The sequence below is a fragment of the Maylandia zebra genome, linkage group LG10 (genome assembly GCF_041146795.1).
Source record: "Maylandia zebra isolate NMK-2024a linkage group LG10, Mzebra_GT3a, whole genome shotgun sequence".
In the NCBI taxonomy this organism is placed as follows: Eukaryota; Metazoa; Chordata; class Actinopteri; order Cichliformes; family Cichlidae; genus Maylandia; species Maylandia zebra.
Genome location: NC_135176.1, coordinates 11,717,286 through 11,723,395, shown reverse-complemented (window position 1 = coordinate 11,723,395; position 6,110 = coordinate 11,717,286). Strand labels below are relative to the sequence as shown.

Here is a 6,110-nt window from a genome sequence, read left to right as displayed (position 1 = left end):
AAAGGAAAAGCCTGGATCTGTACATCTTTTTCTTTTCTTTTTGTTGTCTAAAACACAAAAATCGCGAAACAGTCAGCTCACAAAGTTGCAGGTTGGTGGCAATTTGGCAGAACAGCCAATGACTTAAAACATTTAAGTGCATATATCTTGCCACAAGACATGTGCGCTAAGCTAGCCAAATGAGTTTCTGTTAGCGAATCAAGTTCAAGCTCCTCACATATCATCATCCAGGGTACAGTCATATGCTCATGAGGAGATCCCACGCAGGTAACACTACGGCAGTGCAACAAGTTAAATATGCACACATTTTAAGCTATTTCCTAATATCTAACCATTATGATAAATGTTTGCCTGCAACCGACACAACCAACACAAATGTCATTGAAAAAAACAAAACCCTGTGATCACATGTTTCTGTTTTTCTAGAACAGAAGAAGCACAATTTAAAAAGCCAGTAGTAATAAATCTTTGTTGTTACTGCATGATTCGAATGAAGTACCTGAAGTCTGGCTGGAATAAGAAGTGGTCATCTGTGTACTGTGCTAGTGATCTGCATAATTCACCTCATCTGTTTGGATGGCAGAAGTCGGCTAACTACACAGCTAATTTCATCAGGCTGCTAATGAAACATCTAAAATGATAGATGGTTAACTACACAACGGAAGTAACAGCATTACAATCACTTGATTTAATTACATTTTCCCCCCAAACATTTGATCCAAATTAGCAAAGTACTGCAGCCATCTGAACCTTCTAGGTGTTACATGTTACAGTGTTCCACTCTGGCCAGCTTTGAAAATGGAAAACTCTTTGCGTGGTTTACTCGGTTCTGTAAATAAGGCTCCTTTCATTTGTGAGACTGTATTCCACAGCCAGTTGTCTTCTCTCCCCTTTGGTCCGCCCTTACAAGGTGAAGGTGCTGCCCACCCATGATACCAGCAAGGTGCGTGCAAGTGGATCCGGCCTTAACACCACTGGAGCGCCCACCTCTCTGCCAGTGAAGGTCACCATTGATGCCAAAGATGCAGGTGAGGGACTGCTGGCAGTGCAGATCACTGTGAGTGCATGAACGTGGAGCACACAATAATGTATTCAAAGCATTGATATTTAGGTAACAGTTTTTGTTTTCTCCTGAAGGACCCAGAGGGGAAGCCCAAGAAGCAGATATCTGTGACAGCCATGATGGGACCTACCTGGTGTTTTATGTGCCAGACATGACTGACAGATACACCACTCTCATTAAGTACGGAGGAGACAAGATCCCTTATTCACCCTACTGAATCAGGGCTCTGCCCACCGGAGATGCCAGCAAGTGCACTGTCACTGAATGTTGTCCAGTGGCCAGGTAGGACTCACTTCCTTGGTTGCTTATACACTTTTAGTTTTCTTTGAAAACGGCCCTTTAAGTCACTTGATCCATGACTTGAGCGAGCACTCTCCATTTGTTCATTTGATAGTTATTGTAGAAAAGATAAGAAATGATGCTTTAGTCTTTTTGTAAATTATAGTCAAACATACAATAAACTGAGGTATTCCCTTTGGTTAACAGAGCAATCCGATAATAAAAGTGGACAAAGCACATCGAGTTGCCACAAATATCTTTGTATATTACGCAGTGGGGCAAAAAATGAGGTGACCAAATACTTCTTTTCCACCATAATTTGCAAATCAGTTCTTTAAAACTCGGACAAGTTAGAGGTATACCTATGATGAAAATGACAGGCCTCTCTCATATTTTTAAGTGGGAGAACGTGCACAATTGGTGGCTGACTAAATACTTTTTTGCCCCACTGTATTTGATCCTGTCTCCCTCAATACTATTTAATATCTAAATGCTTGATTCATCATATTATAACAAATGTGCTGTTGTAGCTACTGACAGTGAGTTTGATTCCATTTTTTCCATCTACCAAAGAGAAATAATATCTCTTAGTGGCAGGTGGATCACACGTTGATTCTAACACTTTGCATATGACTGGGTAGGATGAGCATTTTATAAGCGCTTGTGTGGTTTTTGTTTATTTAAGGAAATACATCAGTTTCCCTTGTATTTTAAATTTGAGTGAAGATCCTAAATTGGCCCCCACTCTTCACTTTGAGAAAAGGCTAATCTGTCTTATCCCCACATGAGCACAGTCAGATATAATACAGGCTTTCACTCAGGAGCAGGAAGGCTAAAGGCTGTTTAATGTTTGATCTAACTGTGTCAGACATTTGCGTTCTCACGTGCATGGACAATATCTTGAAAACTTCAGAGCTGCAGTGCATGTGTAAAAGTGGTTAGAAAGCAGTGCTTTAACACAGGTTTTGTCTCTTTGCGTAGCTGCTCGGTCCATCCAGACTCCCCTCGATATACAACAGTGATGCCAGCAACTCAAATACAAGCTCTCTCCAAGTGATTCCTTCATCATCAACATCTGCATCCATGATCCATTAGCTCAACAGCAACATCTGTCAGCTGTGCATCCAACTCGGGGGAATCGCCTGCTGTGCTCAGCCAGTGGGCCGCAATTTCTGTGCCTTGTTGATGGCCTCGCTGTATCCTGTGCTGGAGAAAGCTGGTGAGGAGACACTGCTGGTGAGCCAGGCGGCGCTGAGCTCCATGTAGGACATCAGTAAGGCCTGTGGATACACTTCCCTCAAGGAACTGATCAATGAGAACTCTGACTACCTGCTTAATGACATATCACTCAACCTTCAGAGGCTCAGCCAGCATCCACAGGTAGTTATGAGGTGTTTTTGTTTTTAGCCCAGAATGGACACAGAAATGAGTGCTGGAGGGTTTACCCGATTTCCTTCTTTGTCTGCTTAAGCCTGTGCGTCCCTTTCAGTAAGTGATTTGAATCCACCTGACATTCAGAAGGTCGTGGTAGAGCATATCGTACGAAGGCAAGATGTCAAACACATCCAGTCCCAGGTTAGACTCCGTACCTTCTCCGGTAAGGTTCCCAGACCTAACAACAAAACTGATTATGACACGTGGCGCACACAAATTAACCTGCTCCAAAATGACCCCAGCATGTCCCCGCTGCAAATATCCAGAAAGATCCATGAGAGCCTGCTCCCACCAGCAGCTGATATAGTTAAAATGTGTGACTCACAGGTGCTATAGCGTACGGCCACAGCTTCACTCTGAGCTCCATCTCCATAGAGTGCAGACAGTGATATCTGATACTCCTTAAGACACAGGACAACAGTTTATTGAGATATTGTATTTTTTATTTCATAATATGTACTCCAACAACTCAATAGTTCTTCCCCACCTGCCTCAGGTCGCCTCCACTTAGGGAGATCCACTTAATGAGGTAAGAAACATCATCATCATCTGCAGCTTCCCAGCGCACCGTGATGTCACTGTCTGAGAAATTAGTTATCCTAAGGTCTGAAGGAGGAGGCACCTTCACTAGAAGAAAAGAATAATGTGTATGGGAATTTTTTAAAAATGGGAAAGCTACATCTTTATATCTTTCATTATTAATAACATTTACAGTACTGTGCAAAAGTCATGAGCCACACGCTAAAGTATTTCATTGGACATTATCTGTTTTTTCCAATCCTTTTTAATCCAGTTCTTGTACCTGACCATTTTCTCAGTAATGTTTTTTCTTTGTTTGTTTGTTTGTGTAAACACTTGTTTGTTTGTTTGTTTGTTTGTTTGTGTAAACACTTTGCACTGACCATTATTGGAGAATTAAAAAGCACCTAATTCAAGGAATATGTGTACACATAACAGAAAACTTGGGAAAGAACCAATTTGAAATCTTTAAGCACTTTGTTACTAGCGGCCTGTCACAAAAACACATTTTGTATAGTGTTTTTTTTTTTATCTTGTTAATAAAATGTATACAAATGTGTGTGATTAATCACAATGTGTTAGTGTGTAATCACCCTGAGACATGCATGCCTGTCTGTAAGAGTCAGATCTAAAGCCACTTCTTTTTTTTCTTTTTTTCTTTTGCCTGTCCCGTTTGGCTCTTTTGCCATCAGAATTGTTGTCTAAAGGCAAAGAAAGATGCCCAACGGATTTACTTTACCAAATTGACCATCCCAGCCTTGCCGTAATGGTCCATTTGATTCACCTTTTATTGTTTATTTTATTTTCACTTGCTGAATACGGGACAGACTTGACTGGGGGAAAGAAGGGGAGAAAGAAAGAGGGAAAGAGAAACAGCTGAGAAGAGGGACGGGGGAGAAGGGCAAAAAACAAAAACCAACAGAATGAGCAGAAAAAAAAAAAGAAATAAAAAATGCATATATCGATCACCTGGATCACCTGCTGAGAAAGAAAAAAAGAAAACAAGCAGAAGAGAACAAGAGTAATAGAATAAACAGCATCACAATGATATATGGGAATATGACAGTAAATACTAAATATTAAACATTATTGTGCAGCACATAAGATCAACAGAACACAGTGTGCTTTGAGGTAGGAGCCAAAAAGGGTGTAGTTTGTGGGTGTGATCACCCATGTGTACACCTGTGAGCATGGATGCGCTTGTTTTTTTTAAAAAGGTTCCTTCATGTAATGATCTGCTAGAGGGTGTGGGGGGGCCACAGCCCCGTCCTCCAGGGCATGAAGCAGGTATGGAGGAGATCAAAACTCCAGACATCCAGAGGCCCCCAGAACACAAGAGACCAAGGAAGACCAACAGAGGGGCAGCCGCGCCACTGTCCCAGAAAGAGCTGAGGAGAGTCCCAGATGAGGGCTCACTCAGCAGCCGCGGAGCAGAAGCCAGGGGGAGTTGCAGTGACGCGCCCGTGAGCTCCGCCGGCAGCCAGCCGTGCCTGAGTGACCGAGCCCCAGGCCGAGAGGCCGGGGGCACCCCACCTCCGAAGTGGCCCGAGCGAGCCCCAGGCTCCAGGCCCCGATAAGCGGCCGCCAAGGAGTGAGCCGGTGTGTACCTGGACGCCCATCCCCGGACACAAAGAACCACCAACGCACCGATGTCTGAGGGAGTCCGCCACTGGCAGGGGAAGTGGTGGTAGGGGGAGATAGGCCTCCAAACCTTGGAGGGCCTGAGATGTCCCCAGAGAGGTGGCGCCTGACACTCTGATAGTGCTGCACTGCATGTTTTTCCCTTGATGTCACTATTTTCAATGTGTTAAGGAGTGAATAGTGAACTTCTTTTAATGGTGTGTTTAATTAATTTGATTTAATAACTTGTGACCTTTGAGTCCCTTCCTTGCAAGAATTATGGCCAATGACGGAAATGTATGTATTACATTTAAGATTGGAAAACAATGTCAATGCCACAAACGTGAGTTGTCATATACATCTGTGAGTTAATCTGCACAACCGTGTGCACATGTGCTCTGTGCATGTACACACACAAAGAATTGACCTTCGTTCCTTAAATTTGTAGCATTGCCTCTGTGCTGCCTGATGGTGCTCAGTGGCTTTTGCTTCTTGCTTTTAAATCAGATGTCACTCTCAACATAAACACAAGCTACAGCAGCCAAGCAGTCTTAGCTGAGGAAACAAAGATACATTTCCTCATTTAATGTAAAATATTGTGGTGATGTTATGTTATATTAGGCAGGCAGCTGCCCAAATAACACTGTGACAATCAAAAGTACAGGGAGTGCAGAATTATTAGGCAAATGAGTATTTTGTCCACATCATCCTCTTCATGCATGTTGTCTTACTCCACGCTGTATAGGCTCGAAAGCCTACTACCAATTAAGCATATTAGGTGATGTGCATCTCTGTAATGAGAAGGGGTGTGGTCTAATGACATCAACACCCTATATCAGGTGTGCATAATTATTAGGCAACGTCCTTTCCTTTGGCAAAATGGGTCAAAAGAAGGACTTGACAGGCTGAAAGTGGCATTGGTTTTGGTGCCATAAATAGTCAAAAATAGTGAGATATCTTGCAGAGGGATGCAGCAGTCTCAAAATTGCAAAGCTTCTGAAGCGTGATCATCGAACAATCAAGCGTTTCATTCAAAATAGTCAACAGGGTCGCAAGAAGCGCGTGGAAAAACCAAGGCACAAAATAACTGCCCATGAACTGAGAAAAGTCAAGCGTGCAGCTGCCAAGATGCCACTTGCCACCAGTTTGGCCATATTTCAGAGCTGCAACATCACTGGAGTGATGTGAGATTTAC

General features: G+C 43.0%; 1 long non-coding RNA gene across 1 annotated transcript in view; it reads right to left on the bottom strand.

Moving 5' to 3' along the window:
• Nucleotides 1-4,611: 4,611 nt before the first annotated feature.
• Nucleotides 4,612-6,110, bottom strand: part of LOC112432647 (uncharacterized) — a 14,346-nt gene continuing 12,847 nt past the window's right edge. The window contains exon 3 of the long non-coding RNA XR_003023151.2: nucleotides 4,612-6,110. This exon is cut by the window's right edge and continues 11,297 nt beyond it. This is a non-coding gene — a long non-coding RNA (uncharacterized LOC112432647).